The 23,228-nt window shown below is 39.7% G+C and overlaps 1 long non-coding RNA gene across 1 annotated transcript in view; it reads left to right on the forward strand.

Moving 5' to 3' along the window:
* The window catches only part of LOC117674446 (uncharacterized), a 73,737-nt gene that overhangs the window by 31,169 nt on the left and 19,340 nt on the right, over nucleotides 1-23,228 (forward strand). Inside the window, exon 2 of the long non-coding RNA XR_004593863.3 lies at nucleotides 1,092-1,205. This is a non-coding gene — a long non-coding RNA (uncharacterized LOC117674446). The remainder of the gene's footprint in view (nucleotides 1-1,091; nucleotides 1,206-23,228) is intronic.

Consider the following 23,228-nt stretch of genomic DNA (forward strand, 5'->3'; position numbering starts at 1 on the left):
AAGAAATTATTTCCAAACCAGGCAGCCTTAGGCCAGGCTGACTCTAACCTAGGGCTTTAGTAAAAATTGTTGGTTTGTCCACATGTATTGGTGTTATTCTCAGTACTTGGTGATGGGTTTTGCATTTCCCCCTTAGATTCAAGCCACTCAGCTGTTACTCACAGTTCAAGAACTTTTCCTGCTTTTGGGTTTTTGCTTATAACATCCAGCACTTACTAGATCTTACAGCAGTCACAACTAGCATATTTCTGTTCACAGCCTCAAATTTCCCAGGCGCCTCATCAGCCCCTATTTTACTGTCTTGATCTTCTGTACATGCCAAATGAACAAGTACTTCATCACGATTCTAATATTGTCACCTAGTGATATGGAGGATTCGCATAAATTCTGCTCAAACATGGAAATATAAATTTTACAGTAGCAAGAAAAGCTTCCACAAGTCAGTTTTATGCAAGGCAGTAAAAACTTGTTATTTGACATTTGCAGAATCCAATCAATTGAATGCAAGGTCAATTTTGTTGCAAGCTGTCTTCTTTCTTATGTCATTATAGTTTTAAAGCTTAGTTGTTATACAACACTATTTCTACCCTTCACTTGCCTGTAGATGCTTTTCATCTTTTTTTTTTTTATATCATCCAACAATGAAACATTTCCTCAAAGTTTTTTGGACTTTCTTCTTTCTTCTTTTTGAACTTGTTTTTTGTTGTCAGTTTTGTTAATCCTTACCTCATTGCTGACCAAATTATTTGAACAATTGGAAATGTCTTACTTCTGGTTGCTATTTATTTTTTAATCATGTCTCCCTCCCTCCCTCCCTCCCTCTGGAATAGCCTATTTCCATAGATTTGTGCAATACCTCCCCTTATAATGTTTAGCAAGGTGGTTAAGACAGCTTTTTTTAAAAAATAAATGTTTAATTCTTAAGACTATTAAGAATTAAGCCCATCACTTACTAGTGAGCTCATTAATCATTCATGAATGTGATGCACAATGATAATAAAGAAAGATAAGGAGGTTATTTATTTGTAATTGATATCCTACAACTGGTCATTTATGCATCCAAACTCTCTTCTTATCTCCTGCAAACTTAGGTAGTGAATATTCCTAATCGTCAAGGACTGCTGTGACACTCGGGAACTGAGAGTAGCAATAAGAACCCCACCCAAGACAATCCACAGTGGAGATGTGCTTCTTACTCAGTAAAGGTAAAGGTTCCCCTCGCACATATGTGCTAGTCGTTCCCGACTCTAGGGGGAGGTGCTCATATCCGTTTCAAAGCCGAAGAGCCAGCTCAGTCCGAAGACGTCTCCGTGATCATGTGGCCAGCATGACTAAATGCCAAAGGTGCACAGAACGCTGTTACCTTCTCACCAAAGGTGGTCCCTATTTTTTCTACTTGCATTTTTTACGGGAGTAAAGTAACGGGAGCTCACCCCGTTATGCGACACTAGGGATTCGAACCGCTGAACTGCCAACCTTTTGATCGACAAGCTCAGCGTTTTAGCCACTGAGCCACCGTGTCCTTTGTAAGTCCCTTCTTACTTATGTCTTATTTCTTACAAACTAAACAAATTATGCTGTTTTATGTGGAAACCAAGGCAAATAGCAGTGTGGGATTAACCATTCATCAACAGGGGCTGAATTGGAGGAGAATTCCCCATTAGTTGAGAGAAAACATTTTTCATTTACTTTAAAAAAAGAATTATTTGTGGCTCCTGGAAGGTTCCAAATCCTGTGAAGCAGTCAAGATAGGGCATTCCTTCACTCAACTTTTGATGACAGGATTGGATCAAGGAAGACAATGAACCACCATTTGGATCCTGTTGTGGTGGAGTGCAGTCTGGATTCCCAGGAGGGAGGGGCTGCATTCCAGAGGGCAAAGAGACAATGAAGTATGGAGCATTTAGTAGGGAGAAAGAGTTAAGAAGGTTCCTCCCTAGCAATATCTACAGCATGTCTATATAGTGATGCAAATAGTTCTTTACTTTGGCAAGATTTCTATCTGTAGGTCAGAAGCAATAAAGGAAACTGCTCAGAAATTTCTTTTTCTTGGTTCTTGGGGCCTGAACTGGGTAATATTATTCACCCAGTTCAGGGTGAATAATTTAGGGTGAAGTATTTGATATTATTCAAATACTGTATGAGGATACTGAGAGTTTTAATGAATTTTTAGTTGCAGTGTGTTGAGAAAAGCAACATCTCCGTGTTTATCATATATCAATTTATAAAGTAAATTTAAGCTATTGTCCTTTGACTGCAAGTTCAGTCTTTATGCTAGGGCAGAGAGGAATGTGTTATTCCTCAACTTGGCAAAACATCTGGCTGTTTAAAAGAGCAACCATTCTTTTGTTAAAAGCAAAAGCAGATAATCATTTGTCTGCATCCAACTATGGCCTCTCCCAAATGAAAAGCCTTTAATGAAGCTTGCTCTTTTTGGAGAGGTTATTTGCAATATGATCTTGGTGACTCCAGCAGTAGCTTAAGCCCAAATGGGCATTGTGAAAACTCACTGTTTGCCATCCCATTATGTAAATAGGAAGAACACTGGCTTGGAAATCTATTTGTCAAACGGCAGAAGCAGATTTTGGGTGATTGGTTAGAAATATCAGAATGGCAAAAATCAAGCTGTTCTTTTAGTGATGACCCAAGAATCTGCAAGGGAAATACATCGGTCAAGGTCAAAGGTCCTGAAACATTTACTGAATTTTGAGAAGAGAGGAAAAGAAAGGAGAAGATACTTTTTGATCTATCTATCTATCTATCTATCTATCTATCTATCTATCTATCTATCTATCTATCTACAGTATCTATCTACAGTACCTATCTATCTACAGTACCTATCTATCTGTCTGTCTGTCTGTCTGTCTGTCTGTCTGTCAAAGGTCCTGAAACATTTACTGAATTTTGAGAAGAGAGGAAAAGAAAGGAGAAGATACTTTTTGATCTATCTATCTATCATCTATCTATCTATCATCTATCTATCTATCTATCTATCTATCTATCTATCTATCTATCTATCTATCTACAGTATCTATCTATCTATCTATCTATCTGTCTGTCTGTCTGTCTGTCTGTCTGTCTGTCTGTCTGGCCATCCATCCATCCATCCATCCATCCATCCATCCATCCATCCATATCTGTCTGTCTGTCGGTCTGTCTGTCTGTCTGTGTCTGTCTGTCTGTCTGTCTGTCTGTCTGTCTGTCTGTCTATCTATCTATCTATCTATCTATCTATCTATCTATCTATCTATATCCATCCATCCATCCATCCATCCATCCATCATCCATCTCTCTCTCTCTTTCCCTCCCTCCCTCCCTCCCTCCCCTCCTCCCTCCCTCCCCCTCTCTCTCCATCCAATCTATCCCATCCCACCTGGAGGTGACTCTTTGTGGCTTACCATCATTAAAAATCTGATAAAAAATTAAAACCTCACAGCAATACCTAGTATCATTAGATTAACTTAACATTGACAAAAATGGTAGGAAAGGAGCAAGATGAACACAGGTCGGGGTGGGGGGGGTGGGGAGAAGGAGATGGGGTCTTATCATAGTCCATTAACCACCCAATCATAAAGTTCTATGATCTGTGGAACCCTTTCATGCAGGGAAAAAAAGGAAAGAGAAAAAAAGAAGCTGTTCTTATTTCTATTAGTACTGTTTTCCTAGGGCCTGTAAGTGATTTATTTTTCAAGCGATACCTATGTATTTTAGTTGAGTTAGGGTTATAACTTGGCCACCAGACCTATTAATATTTTTGTGGTTTTGCTACAGTAAATACAGGTTGTAGTCCTCAACTTACAACAATTCATTTAGTGACCAAAGTTACAACTATACTGAAAAAAAGTTTTTCACACTTATAACCATTGCAATATCTCCAGGGTCACGTGATCAAAATTCAGATGCTTGGCAACAGATTCATACTTATGACGGTTGCAATGTCCTGGGGTCATGTGATCACTTTTTATGATCTTCTGATGAGCAAAGTCAATGGAGAAACCAGATTCATTTAACACCCGTGTTACTAACTTAACAACTGCAGTAATTTATTTAACAACTGTGGCAAGAAAGGTCATAAAGTGGGCCAAAATTCACTTAATGACTGCCTCAGTTAGCAACAAAAATTTTGGGCTGAATTGTGGTCATAAGTTGTGGCCTACCTGTACTACTAATACATACAAATAAACAGAAAAAATAAACAGAACTAATGATGTGGTATAAGCCAAAATTTGTCTTCCATTTTGTTTGAGAGCTTACTGCCTTATTACAGAATGACAGAGGATACTGCTGTGGATATACCTTTGCATATCATTGCTCTTATGTTATCTTCCTGTCACCCTTCCAATCATCCATGCTTCCTGGTTTGAAGGCTCTCACCCTATAGTGCAGTGATGGCTAACCTTTTTGCCATCGCGTGCCAGGAGAGGGGTGGGGTGGGGGAGGGTCGCGTGCGTACGTGCCCATGCACATGTGTGTGCAACCCCCTCCTCCCTCCCCCTGCTCCTGGCACATGATGGCCTGGTAGGCCCGTTTTTCTTTCTTACCTGGTTCCAGATCCTCTCTGTGTATCCGGGAACGGTGAAAACAGCCTTTCCCACTCCCTTGGAGGCCCTACGGAGGCTGAAAGGGCCCATTTCCCAACTCCCGGTGGGACAGGAAGTGACATTTTTTGCTGTCCCCAGCCTCCAGAACCTCTCTATGAGTCTCTAGGAGCCTCTCTAGGAGTCTGTAGGAGCCTCTCTAGGAGTCTCTGGAGGCTGGGGACAGGAAAAAAGTCACTTCCTGTCCCACCGGGAGTGGGGAAATGGGCCCTTTCAGCCTCCGTAGGGCCTCCAAGGGAGTGGGAAAGGTTGTTTTCGCCTTCCCAGATACACAGAGAGGATCTGGAGCCAGGTAAGAAAGAAAAAACGGGCCTTCCCCACCCCCCCAGGCCCTCCAGAGGCAGGAATCAGCCTGTTTCCCTACTTCTGGTGGGCCCAGAAGGCCCAAAAATCAGCTGGCCGGCGCGCACATGCGCCCCAGAGCTGAGTGGCATGCCCACTAATATGGCTCCGCGTGCCACCTGTGGCACACGTGCCATAGGTTCGCCATCATGGCTATAGTGCATTCAGAAAGTATTCAGAGCTCAGAGACAGGATTATTGCAAGGCATAGATCTGGGGAAGGCTACAATAAAATGTCTGATGCTGTTATGACCTAGGCTTCCTGAGTCATTAAAACACACCAGTAGTCCCAAAAACCTCTTTTATTGCAACAGCTGTGAATTACTTTCATTCACAGCTGAGTCCCAAATTAGTTGCAAAAAGTCCTTCGGGAGAAGTCCTTCAGGATAATCACCAACCTTCAGCTCCTTTGACACGCTGCCAAAGACCTACTTGGCAAAGTCACAGAGTCCAGAATCAAACAGAGATGCTGACTGGGAACAGAATTAACAACGTTGCTTTCCTGCAAAGGCCCCACGTGCCTTTTCTTTTCTTTTAAATCTTATGGGAGGGGCCAATCATCTCCAGGCCTTACTCCCGAGTCGTCCCTTTTGTTTAAACTGTTCATGCCTTCTGGCAGCTCTGCGCATGCGCACACTAGGAACAGGTTCCTCCTGTTCCTCTGCCTCTCTCCTGTCCGACTCTGGAGGTTCTGAAGTCCATGCATCACTCCCAGATGGCCCTGGCCCCATCTCTGCCTCTGACGCAGAGCCCTCATCTGGGCCTTCCCCAGACTCCAGGACTGACCCATGTTCTTCCCCAGCCTCCTCACTGCCTGACTCTGCTGCCAGCTCCGCAGGCTGCTGGCGGACCACAACAGATGCACTAAAGCAGAGTGCTTCAACAAAGTACTGAGGGAAGGGTCTGAATACTTATGCCAATGTGATATTTCAGTTTTTTCTTTTTAATAAATTTGCAGACATTTCTAAAATTCTGTTTTTACTTTGTTATTATGGAGTACTGAGTGTAGATTAATGAGAAAAAAAAGTGAATTTCAAAAACTGTAGAATCAGGCTGCAGCATAACAAAATTGACAAGTGAAAGGGGTCTGAATACTTTCTGAATGCACTGCTACTGGAGTTCCCTTATAATTTCTTTAAGATTTTATGAAATTGTTGGAAGTCAAGGATGCTGTAGCTGGAGATATCATTTTGCAGTAAAAATAGGAAAGTCATCTTCCTTCTCATTGTAGACATTTTATAAGTAGATAAATTAGACATTTTATTATCCCCCCCCTCATCTTCTTGCAAAGATGATTGATGGGAGGAATAGGAAAAGGAGGAGGAGAAGGAGATCCTGAACTGGTGATCACTTTCTCTGTATGTCTGTACTTTAGAAGTCCAAGACACTAGAAGAATGTTAAACAATCTAAATTAATGTCTATGTGTACAGTACAGGAATCTTGACATCCCCCCCCCACCCAAACTTCAACTTCAAGTGCATATGCCAGGGATAAATAGAAAAGTATACTTCATTTTTGTAAGGAAATGCCAAAATGTAAAAATGTGCTTTCTTTAAGACTGATGCATGATCACCTTGCAATTCCACTTAATTTTTCTTGAGACATTCTATTTCAGATTGGAATTTAACATTCCACTCATACAAGTGGTACAAGTGATTTCTTAACACTATGAATTAAATTAAAGAAGAGGAGAGCAGGCACATATGATGCAGCACTTTCAATCAAATTTTATTGGAGAGAGCAACCTTCTGTTTGAATTATTTGGATCTCCTCCTATGTAACATAAAGTGTCATGCATCCACAGGTTTTATAAAGTTCTGTCTTTTGAATAGTGACAAGACTGTTTCCCACTCATAATAAATGAAGTCAGGAAGAAAAAAAACCTTCTCTGATTTATTTAACTGCCTTTGTTGGTGAGAGGAGTCAAGTCACTCCTTCACAATAAACCAGATTCCTTCACAATCAAACCTTATCATGATGTATAAACACCAAACAAGTGTAAAATATGCTATCTCTCATCTCTTGTGTTTTTACTGTAGCACAATGCAAAAAAAGAAGGAGGATGTGTGTGCATATGTATATATGTGTATGTATTTATATGGGTATATATTTCTTTTTCTTTTAAAATATGAGATTTTCAGATGTCCTCCTTCTCTAGAGAATGCTGAAAAAGAGACATTACCTCTCCACATTGCCTTCCTGTTAAACTGGTCTTTCTCGGCAGGTGACAGGTTCAGTTCCTTATGAAGGGCCACTCCTCTCCCGAAAGATACTATACAGACTAGAGCCCAGGAAAAGTTCAAGAGAGTTGCATTTATTCTCTTTTGTCAATCTGCCCAGGAACTGATTACTGAGCAACAATTATTTCTTTGTCTCCACTGAACAAGAGTCATATTCTTCCATCCTCCCTTGGTCTTATTTATACTTGTGTTTAAATTGTTGTTTTACATTTGTTTTAACCAGTTGTTTTATTGTACTCTGTTCAAAGTCATATCTGCAATGGGAGACATTAAAAATGTGATACATATATATATATATATCTATTGTACATGCATACATACCCTTGGACATTTCACTGTCATCTTCCTGTTATAGCTGCAGAGATAACTTTCTCAAATCGTATTTTGGATAATTTCACTTGCTCAGTTAGGTGATTACGTTCTAACTGGTGTCATGGCAGATGCATATAATGCCTCTCTCTCTCTGATCAGAAGACAACTACATTCCTCTGAATGTGACTGCCCAGATTTAATGAACGAATAAGCGAACAAATAAATATATCAGTACCTAAGTTCTTGTTTTGGATCAAAGTTGCAATGACTTGTGAAAGCCAGCAAGATTTTCCAGGCTAACTTTATTTATGTGTCCCCCCCCTCAAATAACAAGAAAATACACAGTAAAGTGTAGCAAATACAATTAATAGATAGATAGATAGATAGATAGATAGATAGATAGATAGATAGATAGATGATAGATAGGAAGGTAGGTAGGTAGGTAGGTAGGTAGGTAGGTAGATAGATAGATAGATAGATAGATAGATAGATAGATAGAGACCCAGACTCTCTAATGTCATGGCTAGGGGTAGAATTTACCTTTCATTTCTAAACTTCATGTAAATGCCGTTCCATTAAGCTTTCCTTTTTTTCTCCTCCTATCCTTTCTCCCATTTCTTTAATATCTTGCTCTTTAACATCTATATGAAGCCGCTGGGTGAGATCATCTGCAGTTTTGGGGTGAGGTATCCTCAGTATGCTGATGATACTCAGCTCTACATCTCCATCCCAGACCAACCCAGGGAAGCCCTTTCCGTGATGTCTAAGTGCCTGGAGGCAGTGCGGGTCTGGATGGGTAGGAACAGGCTCAGACTCAACCCCTCCAAGACGGAGTGGCTGTGGATGCTAGCATCCCAGGAGCTAGCGGCCCCACCACTACTGATGGGAGGGGAGTGGCTTACTCCCTCTGAAAGGGCTCGCAATCTTCGCGTCCTCCTGGATTCGCGGCTGTCTTTAGTTGACCATCTGATGGCCGTGACCAGGGAGGCTTTTGCACAGGTTCACCTGGTGCGTCAGTTGTGACCTTTCCTAGACAGGGATGCCCTCTGGATAGTCACTCATGCTCTCGTTATCTCTCGTCTGGACTACTGCAATGCCCTCTACATGGGGCTGCCCTTGGGGTACACCCAGGGGCTCCAGCTGGTCCAGAATGCAGCCGCATGGGTTGTTACAGGGGCGTCCCATTACTCCCGTGTTACACCTCTCTTGCGCGAGCTGCACTGGTTGCTGGTGGTCCTTCGGATCCGCTTCAAGGTGCTGGTTCTTACCTATAAAGCCCTTCATGGCATGGGCCAGGGGTACTTGCAGGACCACCTCCTACTGGCCTCCCTGTGCCCAGTGCGCTCACATAGGACTGCCCTCCTTCGGGTGCCATCGGCCAGGCAATGTCAGCTGTGGCGCCCAGGATGAGGGCGTTCTCTGTGGCTGCACTGACCCTCTGGAATGAGCTACCTACTGGGCTCCGGACGGCCCCCGACTTCCGCTCCTTCCGCGGCGACCTGAAGACATGGCTTTTTCAACAAATCTCCTGATCGGTTGGGAATTCAGTTTTAATTGTTGGGTTTTTAATTGAATTATTTTTCTATTTCATTTTATTGTTGTCGTTTTATTGTTGTGAGCCACCCCGAATCCTTCGGGAGAGGGGTGGCATATAAATGTGAATAAAATAAATAAATAAATAAATAAATAAATAAATAAATTTCAAATTTCAGAGTATAAGTGGCAGCATTATAGTTTAGTTGCTAGATGATTGTTTCATCAAGAAAACTCAAAATAGGCTGGTTTAAATTATGACTGCCATAAGCTAAAACTGTTACTGGCTTTTGAAGAGAATTGGCTTTCAATATTTAGAACTTTCCATGATAGAAAGAAATATCCTGCTTGGTGAAATAAACTACTTTCTTAAATGTTGTAAATGGAACAAAGGAATCAAGAAATAGCTGAATTGGACCATTTGGTGTACTAAAAACAGATGGTCACTACTGCTGATCCAGGAGAGGCTTAAATTTTGGGGTCACGAGAGTTGGCAACAGCCACCCACTAGAACAGGGGTGTCAAACTCATGGCCCACGGGCTGGATGCGCCACATGCTGGCCATGCCCAACCCCATTTTAGCGAAGGGGAAAAAGTTGTGATACATCCCATGACAACAACTTGATGCCGTGAGTTTGACACCAGTGCACTAGAAGAATAGAGAAGATTCTTTCCACAAAAGGTGCCTAAGTGAATCCAGCCCTTGCTGTGTCAGAGAACAAATTGTGGGTGCAATAATAGTTTGCTCTGAGTCTTTTCTCTCTCCCCTGTATTTTGTGATCAGTGGTTCAATGTAAATCAGAGGCAAGAGCAAGACCAGTTTCATGAGGAGAGAATTAAAGCCAGGGTTGCTTGGCCATCCTGATGACACTATGAACAATTCATGATGAAAAATTCTTAAGATACAGAATGATTAACAAGGCATCTCTTGTTAATTCTAGTATAGTTTTCTGTACACTTTTAGATACCTAGTTCTGTTCCCAGCTTTTTGCTTTGCTATCCCAGAATACTGAAAACTCATCTGGGCACATGACCTGAGAGAGGAAAAATGTTTTTTCCTCATTTTGAATTATTCTTTCCCTTAAATGAAGGTAATTTAAAAATAGCTTTGCAACTTTCCATTTTGGACGCTTATTGTGAAATAGTGGTTTGCATGCGTCTCTGTATTTCTTTGCATTGTATTTATATTTCCAGTTGATTTGCAACTCTTCTTTGCTTTGTGGTAGCTTCTGTCCTTTTTCTACCAGCAGAAAATCCATGTAGGAAAATAATATGGAATCGCTGAGCAATACCTGTGACTGATAGAGCTAGGAATCACCTATCTAAAAGCAGCCTGAATCGTACATCAACATAGAATGAGAAAAATCAACCAACCAAAAGAAGGCAGAAAAAAAGTAGATGGATCAGTTCAGGGATCCACAAATTATTCCAGGCCAAAGTTGGCCTTCCAATTGACTGCCTTCTAAAAATTAGTGGGTGGCAGAGGGCAAGATTAAAATAAAACTTGATTTCATTTACATTGAATTAAAGTTAAGTATAAGTTAAAATGATTGGTATCCAGTCATGTATTTACCAAGTTTTGCCTTCTAAAGGATAATTTACTAATACATTTTGGAGGTCTCTGGAGTTAGCAACCAAGCCTTCATCAGACTTCTCTACTCAACTTGCACATCTCATCTTAATTCAATTATGACTTTCTTCCTTTTCTTCTTGAAGACTCTAGAAAAACATTTGGCAGATATAATAGTTAAAGGTGACCTTCCAAGGATCAAAGATTCATGTTGCATAAGCCTCACTATCTGTGTATAGAAAGGTGTCCTTGTGTGCTTGCTTGTGTAAAAAGTATTCACGTCTGAGGAAGACAGGGAGCAGTCGAGAAGAGGGCATGGAGTTGGCAAAAGAACTGCTTAAGTAAACAAGTAGAAAACAACCTTTTTTCTCTGGTGCCTCTGAGTCTGTCAAAGTCAAGAACAAATGACAGAATTACTCAAGGATTCATTTATTTGTGTTAATCATAGTGTTACTGTAACAACAGGAAATATCCACCTTTTCCCCCTCCCTACCTCTAATATGCGCTCCTTAAAAGCCATCTGCGTTTATGTCTAGATGTCTATTAGGGATACCAACAAATAAATTAACAGTGCTTATCATATTGTTGTGGCCACTAAGAACAGTGTTGTGATCTTTTTAACCAAGTTTAAATAGTTCTTAGTTTATGATTGAAAAAAAAAGTTAAATTAATCAATGGTTTATTCATTTTTCTCAGTTCTGACTGTGCCTTGCCAGAATATTGGAGAAATCCAGTGGTGGGTTTCAAATTTTTTTTACTACCGGTTCTGTAGGTGTGGCTTGGTGGGCATGGCAGGGGAAAGGATACTGTAAAATCTCCATTTCCTCTCGATCAGCTGGGATTTGGAAGGCAGAGAATAGATGGGGGTGGGGCCAGTCAGAATTTTTACTACCGGTTCTCCGAACTATTCAAAATTTCCACTACCGGTTCTCCGGAACTGGTCAGAACCTGCTGAAACCCACCTCTGCAGAGGTCTCATTTATCTATTTGTCAAGGCAGTTCCAAATGTGGTGTTCCGCTGATCTACTGAGACATTTATTGCATTTGAATACCATTCTGTGTTATAGCATTTGCACTGTTAAATGCATCTGGATAGTTTCAGTCCAAGAATGGCACTTAAATTGAAGTATTCCTTTTCATTCTTTTGACAGGAATTCTTTGTGAAAATGCAGAAGATATACCACGGTAGTTAGAGTTAATATTAAGTGGTGAATACCTACCAATAAAGACTTAATTAAAGACAATACTGTAGCTGTAGGTCATTACTGTAATTAGACTGCTGACTATGTTATTGTACTTGGTTGTAGTAGGAGATTATCTCCCTGCTGGATTTGAATTTGATAAGGCAGCTCATCAAACTGCATATTTCAATTTACGTAAGCTTTAAATACACATTTTCTGCAGCAGTGTTCTTTTCTGATATATAGATTATAGTTGAAGGCATAATTCATCACAAATTTGTATTGGGCTTCCCCCGGAGTACACTGATTTGTGGAGGTGGAGTGACTGTTTTTAGCCCTTGATGTGCTACTGAATTGTTTATGAATGCATTCTAGAAGTCAGAAAAAATGCCACAAAAACAAATTGCCCTCCCATATCATTTTGAGCCAATCTTTCACAGTCACATTATTTATGGCGAATGTGAGGAATATCTGTATTGAGCTTTCCTTTAAAATATTTGCAAGTGTATTAAGAGCAATGCATGTGGAAACATTCAGACAATGAATGTTTGTATATAGAAACAGCTAAATTTATATGCCACTGAAAAACAAATTTACAGAGGAGACTGGATGAGCTAGCTAATAATTTACATTAAGGTATTTCTATGCAGTTCTGCTGATACTATGTTATGTATTCATTTGTTATGTTAATCTGCTATCATTAGGATTAGTCCAGCAGTTTACATCTGTGATAAGAGAGCCATAATAGAATGCAGTAGTTTCTATCCTTCCTGTGTATGTATTTGGGTGTGTGTGTGTGTTCAACTTGAGGCCTTCTATATGTACCTGAGGCATTCCAAAATTCATCTTAACATGAAGAGTGCCTGAGAATTTGGGAAGCTGAAAGGGACAATGGAGAGTAAATGATAAACAAGACAAATCTAGGATTCCTTTGAAATCAAAGTATGCCATTGCATTCTTAGAATATGTGGCTATACATAGGGCTACCTCTAAAGATCACCTGGAAGTTTCAGCTGGTCCAGAATGCAGTGGTGCAGGCAGTGATAGTAAGCCCATGTCACACCTCTATTTTGCAAGTTTGCTTCTGGGTATGATTCATGGTGCTGGTCACAACTTCTATGCTCTAGATTGGCATTGGCATAGGCCTGATTACTTGAGGGATCATCAATCTCCTATAGCATCTGTCCAACTGGGTTCAATCTGGCAGGTTGGTATGCACTAGGTTCCATTGATTAAATAATGCCACCTCTCAGGACCTCAAAGCATGTCTTCTTGTAACAGCACCTGCCCTCTCGAATGAGCCCCTCCCCAATTCAGATGGCTGCTTAACTGACATTTCAAAGTTGCTTAGAGACCTGGCTCTTCATCCAGGTCTTTGGAGAAGACAACTGATTCTCCTTTCTCTTTTTCTGTTTCCCTCTTGGTTTTTCTTTGCCATGGTTGTTTTTTTGTCTTGTGTTGTTTTTGTGTTGTTATATTGTTCTTTGCTTTTAAATGTTTTAACAATTTTAAGCCACTCAGAATGTTGGGTGGCATATATATCCAAGTGCTTCTTGTTTTATTAATACTGTGCTTGGTGGTTCTGAGTGCTTTGATCTTAATATATATATATTCATTGTTTTAAGTTATTATATCTACTTTTCCTCCAAGGAAAAAAGGATTACATGCACGCAGGCTGTTTCTTTGACCCATCTTTTATTGTATAGCTCTGTGAAATTAGCTTGTTCTGAGAACCAATGTTTGACCTTTGTAGGGGAAATTTTATTGCCTTGTTTTACCCAACTTTCCATTTTGGTTGTATTTAATATATAAGAAGAAGCAATGCTTAGTGAGATGTAATATATTAGAGAATACCCCATGTATATACCCCAGGACCTTAAAAGTATCAGCACTGTAGTCAATCATTCAAGAATGATAATCTAATGATTTGTTGAACAAGTCATTGTGCCAGACCATAATTCAGTGGATAGGTTCACACACAGCTCTAAATCAAAAATAAACAAGCAAACACATTAGAATAGAGTGGGGAAACAGTCAATCATATAATTACAATTGAGTTGTTAACTAGTCCTCATGTAAAGACTGGACTTCATTTGTTCATTGCAGTTTTTAAACCAGCTGATGTATTTTGGCTATATAAGGCATATACAAGGAGCCTGTAGTACAGTGGACTAAAGCACTGTTATTAACAGATTAACATCTGCTGCTTGCAATTACTGCAAGTTCAAATCTCATCAGGCTCAAGGTTGACTCAGCCTTCCATCCTTTCAAAGGTAGATGAAATGAGGACCCAGATTGTGGGGGCAATAAACTGACTTTGTATAAATATACAAAAGTATGAAGGCTATATTGTAAGCCGCCCTGAGTCTCCGGAGAAGGGCGGCATATAAATTAAAAGCAAAATAAATAAATAAATAAATAAATAAATAAATAAATAAATAAGCAGAGAATGTGTATGAGTTCTCATCAGCAAGACATAAGCAATGCATATTCTTCATTAGCACTTGCTACGGCTTCCATAAGGCAAGACTGGGGCAATGTTAATCCCTTGGTCGAGTCAGATCTTTAATAGAACCCTGAAACTGATGTCCTCTTTGTTGAGGAGTTGAATAATTCTCTTCTTTTTCCTATTCTGGTGCTGCGAATGTTTTCTTCTTGAAATATCCTCATCTGTACCTCTTCAGCCTCACTTCCTTGCATTGATCTGCCCATGCTGTTGATTCTTGGCTGTGGTCTTGGACCCCAGACATCATTTAATCAATCCCCCCCCCCATCTTCATGTAAGAAATCTTCTTGTCACCGTGTGCCAATATAAACAGATTGGTTTATGAATGTCTGTGAGTTTCATGGTTTCTGGCACTGAGATTATTAGTGTGGTTGAAATCACAGCAGGTTGGATTAAAAAGCAGTCCCTTTTTCTCTGCTGGGATTTCAGCAAAGAGACAATGTTTATAATTTTTTTTTCCAGTAGAAAATTGATTGCAACTAAGAGAATACTTGGCCTGAAAGCAGGGAATTATTGTATCATATGATTAAATGAAAGCTTACCTTGTTATAAGGTAACTAGACATATCCCAATAGAATTGAGACAATGTTTGATTAAGCCAGATTTTCCTACTTTACATTCAAGGAACAAATTAAAGAATAATTGAGATCCTTTTCAGATCTTTTAGAAGCTGAATATATAAAGCTTCAGCTCCAGGTGGCAAAGCAATTAGTTGATGAATAAAATGAACGGTACTGTCATTTGTCAGATGTTTAAATTCTGCAGACCAGATAAGTTAATGTGTTCCTTAAGCCAAATAAACTGTGAGGTAGCAAACAATGAACTCCTCTGAGAAAGAGAAGCAATGTGAAATTTGCCCTGAAACCATTTAACCAAAAAAAAAAAAAAGCACTCACCAAATTAATGGTTTGATCACTTAAAAAGGTTTGTCATATTCAAGCAGAAATTCTTAAATAAATGGGTTAATGATTTTAAAGTATTATCAATATGTCTTCCAAATTCCCACCAGATTATAAAGCAATTCTCCCCAACTTGGTACACAGTCCATGGTTTTATACATCAGCTACTGCTGCAATTCTACTCTTTAACTTAATCTTCCTTGATGGGACTATGGAAATTGGTTCCACCCAACTGGAGGGTTTGTAGTTGGAGAAAAATAATATATAGAAATACTATATATTACTGTATATAGAAATATACAGTATATGGGTATAGTCTGGGAAAGAAGAGGGACCTACTTAATATGAATAAATGACATTTTAACCACATTGCAAAACTTTATTTAAACGACAAACAAAAAAGCCATAACCCGTAACCCTGTTCTGTGACTTAAAACTACAAGAGTTTTGATGGTAGCAATGTTGGATTTGTATTTCTCCTTGCTATAGCAGAAATTCAGAAGCTGTTTTAAATTTCCCAGAATTTAAAAAAAGAAGGTTGAGGTGGTGGAGAAGCAGGGGTGGGTTCTAATTTTTTTTACTACCGATTCTGTGGGTGTGGCTTATTTTGTGGGCGTGTCTTGATGGTCATGTGACAATTATTTAGGATTTAGCAGAGGTACTGGTCTACCAGGCTTTTAACTGCTTGCAGAGTTGTACCGGTCTACTCATTTGTTTTTGAGGCACCGGTCTACCCATTTATTTTTGCAGGCACTGGTCTACTCATTTGTTTTTGCAGGCACTGGTCTACCACCACACTGCCTTTTAACACTGATCAGCTATAGGGCAGCCCTTTGAAGCCCCGCGGCAAGAGTTTAAACAGTTTTTTTTCCCTCTAGCCATCAGCTGGGACTCAGAAGGCAGCAATAGATTGGGGGTGGGGCCAAATAAAAGGTAAGAATAACGCGGGGGGTGGGTGGGTGGGGCAGGGGAGGTGGGGGGCAGAACCGGTTCGGTGACATCATATCATCACCCCTACCGGCTCAGCAGAACTGGGCTGAACCGGGAGGAACCCACCACTGTGGAGAAGGAATAGCACAATTGTTCTAAATTCTGTTTTGTAAGGATATTTTGGCTTTTCAAAGGCTCTGTGCATCAGTAGTCTAAAATATCAATGTGTGCATTTTTGATACAACCTGGGTCACTTATTTATTTATGAAGTGATACTATGCCCTGATTCACTTTCAAATCTGTTTTATTTACCCAAATAATTACCACCCCCCCCACCAAAGGAAGAAAATTTGGCATTGTTACAAGGGAAAGGATTTGGCTGTTCTTGCTAGAAGTGCCAACAGTTTGATCCCTTCCTTCTAGCTGTCTCTTTAACAGCAAGTTCATTTACAGTAATTAAGAGGTGATACTTTACCTCCAAGTTCTTTCTTTTGAAACAAACATACAGTCTGTGCATAGCTGATACTTTTTTCACCATGGACATAGGCAGTCTTTCCCCCCCATCTCCTGTAAACCTAATCTAATACATACCTTGCACTATATACATTTTCTAATAAGTAAGTATGAAATTGTGGAGTAGAGACACAATTTATTTATTTGGTAAATAATTTTATATAGTTGCCCAACTCATAACAGATGATTCTGCTTGAATAAAATATTAAAAAGCTTTTTAGGAGCTATGGAGGTATTTAGCAGCATTGTTCAGAAATCAAAGAAGAGCTGGATAGTCTGCCTATTGTTGGTATTAGTTGCTATAGGCCATTCCACTCTACTAGCCAATACAGTGAAATATCTCTAGCATCTAAGCAGACTCCACCATGTACAGAAATTGGGGAATCTCTGGTTCCCCAAACCAGAGATTCTCAACCCATTGGCTTTCCTTTTAGCAAAGTCTGGCTTGAATTCTTCTACAGGTTGGGATCAGGGTCTCTTCCGACACCACTGGCCTCTCACATGGTTAGTAGGGAACCATCTTCTTATCTCCCTATCATTAGACCCCTTTGCTGGAAGAAGCCAGGGGGCTTCTAACAAATGCCAGGTTCTAGAATCTCCCACCAAAATCTCTTCTCCAAGCTTTGGTGTTTAGGACCCTGGCCATAGAGGAATTTGAAAATATCTTCCCAATGACCTTTTCACTGGTGGTGACAACAGTTTTCCTACTTTCTCTTTTAATACCATCCCTTCCTTTTCTAACACTGGCACTGATCTGGAAGTTTTCCACCAATTTCCACACACTTCTTGTTCAGTTGCACATTTTTCCATAATCACTATCAAATTTCTTCTCCAGTCTCATCCTCAAAACCTTCTATAAGAATCTTTTTCTGTATAAGTCTCTCTGAGATACTTTTAGTATCTCCTGCCATGCTGTATACCACCGCTCTACTGATCTTCTACCCTCTAATGTTCTCTGTTGCTTCATTTCCATTCCGCTTTTGTCCTTCAATCTCTACATTTTTCTTCCTTCCACACTTCACTCCCTTCTTCACATACTTTCTCTCTCCTTCACCTTCTTGCTCTTGCAGTTGTTCCACTGACTTGCTTCCACAAAGGATTAATCCAGAGATTCCACTACCTGTTTTTCTCATATTACTTGGAAAATATATAGAAGTAATTGCAATTACATATTCAATTTTTATTTAGGATATTTATATTTGGCTTCCAGCCTCTGAAACCTAGCCTGATTCTGATTGGAATCCCTGAAGAGGGATGTCAATGGTGGACCTTAATGGCATCCTCCTGTCCTTATCAGGGGTGGGTTCCACTTACCTTTACTACCGGTTCGCAGTGGAAGCTTCTGTGCATGTGCAGATCACCCATGATGACGTTGTGGCGGGTGGCGGAGCCTCCCGCCGGTTTTACTACCGGTTCTATAGAATCGGACCGAACCGGGAGCAACCCTCCACTGGTCCTTATCCAATCAGAGATAGGTCAACATTGTTCATGAGAACAGATTCAAATATACTTTGAAGATGAGTGCTATACTAGAGTTGGCAGTGATAGATAGCCTCTACATTTGGACTACTTTTGTAAGTTGCTTAACTTCATGCTAGCTTCTGCTGTTTACCATGGGGATTTTCTCTCTCTCTCTCTCTCTCTCTCTCTCTCTCTCTCTCTCTCTCCCCCCTCCCTCCCTCCCTCCCCGCCTCTCTCCATACACACCATGGTAAATATATTTCATATGTAGCAAAGCTAAATAAGAAAGTCCAGCTATATGCTTTCAATTAGGACAAAAACTATCTTTCAGGTAGAATACGAGCCAGAATTAAAAAAAGGACCTTTACATTCCAGCAAATTCTAGCTTATTCAAAAGCTGTCACCTGTGGAAATAAATAAAAAAACTCAGTTGGAATCACGACTGAAAGATCTTAATTGTCCTACATAATTCATTTTTATCTTGCTAAACAAGCATGTAGTAGCATGTGGAAAGAATTAGTTATTTGTTTTTGCAATGGTGGGTATCATTACAAAGGAAAAGAAGTAGGCTGCAAACTTATATACTGTAAAGATTAGGATGCTTAAGCCCAATGGTTAAACATTAGGGGACAGGTGGCTTGTATTACGTGCAATAATTACAAGTTTATTTTTTTGTTGTTGGATTTGGAGTTTTGCTATCATTTTAGTTCCCTGTTAGTTTTTTATTCTGCCTTTCTATCTAAAGTGTATTCTGAAAGTGGCTAACAAAGTGAGAAAAGTGTAATACAAACTAATTAAAACCCAATAGAAAACACAACTCACATAGTAAAATGATTATGCACACAAAATTTAACACACATATTTTAGAATAATCCAAAGAGTGCATGCTTTAGTGAAATATAAACTGCCATTTATTTATCTTGAAATCTCCCTAATTGTCTCAATCCCCATATAGCTCTCTCATTATTGAAGATAAAATAACCTAAATAATGCATCACACGAATTAACAAATAATATCAGTGATATAAAGCAACTAAAAAACAGAGAGAGAAAAAACAATATCCTCATTGTGAATGGACTGATGCAGCGAGAATTCACAATGACCTGTGCAGTTGACTAATCCCAAAGCAATTGGTTGGTTAATGCTTTTAGCTCTATTGAGTTCCTTCATGGAGAACTCCACTTGAAATGATGAATGCCTATTTCATAGAAGCATAGCTGCAGCTCAGTTGGACCCAGATTGGAGGAACAGGATCGCCTGTGTGGAAGACAATTGGAAAGAGTTCTCCTTTGGGATTCCAGGAGATGGTTCCTTCTCGGCTTCTATTCATTTTCACTGGGTTTCTACAGGAAACATTCTGGGAGTAATTGCACCTTTTCAGTGCAGAGCTGAAGAAAAAAAAAAAAAGCAAATTATGTTTGTACGTATGTGCTGGCATTCTGTTTCTCTCTTCTGAAGGAAAAAAAATCTTTAATTTTTTTTTCTCCCTTTAATCTGAGACTAAAATGCACTTCAGGGCCCCGAACCATAGGCATGCTTCATCTGTCTTGTATAATATGTGCCTTATTTTGCTTGATCCCAGATCATCTGCGGTGGCAATGGGATTAACACAATTTGACCTTCATGGCTATGGAGGAACCATTGTGATGTCTCGGGTCAATAATTATGTGAACTTGGGAGGATTTGCCTGATGCACCATAACGCTTCTTTCTAGGCCATTCAGTGGCTTTTGAGTTCTGCTTGCTAACAATTTTAACTTATAAAAGTCGGTATCTATTATCCTCTAGTTCTGAGATTTTCAAACTTTGTCACAATAAATTAGCTAACCCAGATTGAAGAAGCAGTTGTTTGAACCACCTCACATGTAACTAAAACAAAAGGACAGATTGTCCTGAATGGTGCAGCCTTGGGTTCATTCCCTTGTCTACCATCCAAACAAGGGAGGCAAGAAAGGAGTCCCATGGAAATCGACCCAAAAAGATACAGAGATGGTCTGACACATTTGATTTCTGAGCCTTAATCAAGTGGAACTTCTTAAAATACTAACAAACAATCTATAAATGAAAGAATGGGCCATTTTTTCTGCCCTTCGATAGACTACAAACACGCTGCCTTATTCAAGGACTAATCTTGAATCTACCAATGCCTTTCCTGTCTCACTTGTGAAAAGATTGTTTGCGGCATTGAAGATACATACAGAAATTTGGAGTATATAGCACCCCCTCACTGCATTGACCCAAAGTGGATAAATTAGAACTAGGCTTTTCCCCCCAAGCATACACTAAAAATGGAGAAGGGGGTCTTTCTTTCTTTCTTTCTTTCTTTCTTTCTTTCTTTCTTTCTTTCTTTCTTTCTTTCTTTCTTTCTTTCTTTCCTTCCTTCCTTCCTTCCTTCCTTCCTTCCTTCCTTCCTTCCTTCCTTCCTTCTTTCTTTCTTTCTTATAGCCCAGTCTTGCTTAGAAGGAAATCCACATCACTCTTGATTTCCAGAAAGTCATCCTTTCCAACACCCAGTCCCTCCCATTCTATTAAAACACAGCTAGCATTGACTATGCTGTTCCACATCCATTAGGACACCGGCATGTCTACAAGTTTATGGAACTTGCAAGTTTCTAACAGCCAGTCAGTGTTCACTTTTCCAGGCCAATTGTTTAGCACAGAGAATGATCAACTAATCAATTCTTCATTGTGAGCTTATCTCTCCTTGTGCCTACTCAGTTTCACAACAAAATGAATATCCCTTTCTCCATTAATCACATACACTTACAAATAAACATTAATAAAAGAAATTAAAATTGGCAATGTTTGTGTGATCAGTATGGCAGCATGCTTCCATTAAACCTTTGCCTGGTAAGATAGAAATTCTTAGTTTGGCCCTTTTTAGTTGTTACACCATCACCCTACTCCACCCTACCCCAGCAGATTCCCATGGCTTTGAAAGATAGGGTGAAATATCTCATATTATGATACATATTCAGCAGATACATTTATTGCTATGAAATGGGATCTCCCCATTTAACCAAAAGTTCAAAACTGCAACTAAGCGATGGTAGGACAACTACACAGGTGCTACAAAGGTGAGGTATAGGGCATAGCTGATGCATTAAGTAGAGGACATGTGACGAAAAACTCAAGGATCTGAAGGATGGAAGTCAAGCATCAGGGTCAAGATAATAAAGGCAGGGTACAATATAAATAAATAAATACATAAATACATACATACATACATACATACATACATACATACATACATACATACAATGTTCATCCCTGTAGTCCTCCCATAATACTCTAGAATGCTGGTATCAGCCATCCCAACTTGGTCAGTTAGAAAAGAAAGACTCTCAGACTCATTATTGGTGAAAGTATACTTTACTAAAGCCAAGTGGTTACAGAAGAAGCAAAGCTGGATCTAGGATTTTCATGCCCAAAGCATATGGTTAACATTCCCTTGTTCCCATCTTCCCACTACTTGGTTATCAATGAGTGTCCAATTAGGTGCCAACAAATTATTTGGGTAACAGTCTCTGTCTTCATGGGCTGGATGGTTCTGTATTCTATAATGTGACCTTGGAATGGCTGGCAGCTCTCATGGGAAAGTCCGATGCTTAGGGTTTTGATTCCTCTCATGCTAACCCCTCCTTATCCCAACCCACAGCGCTCCATCCCTGTTTAGCATGACAGACTGATGGCAGTAAATGCACAGCGTAGCAGGATGGGAGTCCTGGCAGCAGACAACCTTCTTTGAGTTCTGTGATTCTGAAAACAGGCCATTAAAAAAAAAATGATGGCAGTAAACTAATCTGAAATGTGACTAGTTATTAAAATGGAAAACTCCTCAGGAGCAGCCAGAAGTACCCATCGAGCCTTCCACTTGAGGTAAAGACAATGTGATGCAGTACATTTGAATGATGCAAAGAAAGGGAAATAATCTAATTGCATATGGCACAGCACTTGTATTTCTGAAGAGGCTCATAGTGTATTAAATCTTGAGCTGAATTTATCATGTGCAGATCACATGTCCATGGGCAAAACCATGGCTACAAAGCATTCAGTACGTTCAAAAACAATCCTGTGAGAAGCAGCCTTTGTTTTAATTTGTATATACATAATTTGTGACATGTTGGGTAGGCAGACTTTAAACATAGGGAATTAACTTTGTATTTTGTTCTATACCCTGAGATTCGCCATCAGAGTATAAGACCCTAGTTAGAGTTAAAGAACAAACCACATTATGGCTTTGCAGGGTATATGCACCAGTTTGCTCCAAAACTGGTTCCAAAACTTTATACAAGAACAAGAACATGAAGTTAATTAAAAACAAGAACATAAAGTTCCAAAACTTTATGAATGGTGTTATATGTATGTTATACATTTATACTATGATTTGCATTTCCAGGGCTAATTTATTTGGGTATATTTCATGGTATCTTGACTGTTTGGCTTCATAATTTAGAAGCCACAATTGATTGTGGTTCCACAACATGAAAGTCTGTTAAGCCTATTAAGACTTAATACATTGCTTGTGTCATAAAGGGGCAAACCATTTTCAGCACAAATTCAGTTATTCTAAATACATAATACAGCGGCATACTGCAACACAGAACACCCAAAGGACCTTTTAAGGTTTTTCAAAATTGTGCTTTCATCTGGTCATGCAATGTCCCATTGGAATCCATTTGAAATCCTTCCTATGCCACAACTTCATTTTCTTCTTCCCTTGATTCATTGAGAGGAGGGGAAAAAAAGAGCCCATAATAGATTTCAGAAACCAGTTATAAGTAACTTCCACTTCAACATGGCATCTCTTTGTTCCTGACTCTAGATAGTCTTTGGGCTTTTCTTCAATGGCCATGTTAATATGCTGCCCTCCAGTTTTTATATAGGGAGAAATATAGTAACAGTTCAGTAACAAGGCTGGCGATTGGTTCTGTTTTTATTGCTTTAGTATAGAACAGTTTAAAAAAGTGATAGGTGGATTCCCCTGGCTTCACCGCCCTTTCCACTGACTTGTCATCTGCTGGTGAGAAAAGTACACTGTAACTGTCTTTCACTATCTTTCACTGTCAGTCACTGTCTTTCATGGTAGGAAAGGGTGAGGCCTGGAAGAGAGTACAGGGGGAGTCAGGATGCTATTCAAGAA

The sequence above is a fragment of the Pantherophis guttatus genome, chromosome 1, assembly GCF_059756535.1.
Source record: "Pantherophis guttatus breed Tessera chromosome 1, ASM5975653v1, whole genome shotgun sequence".
Lineage (NCBI taxonomy): Eukaryota > Metazoa > Chordata > Lepidosauria > Squamata > Colubridae > Pantherophis > Pantherophis guttatus.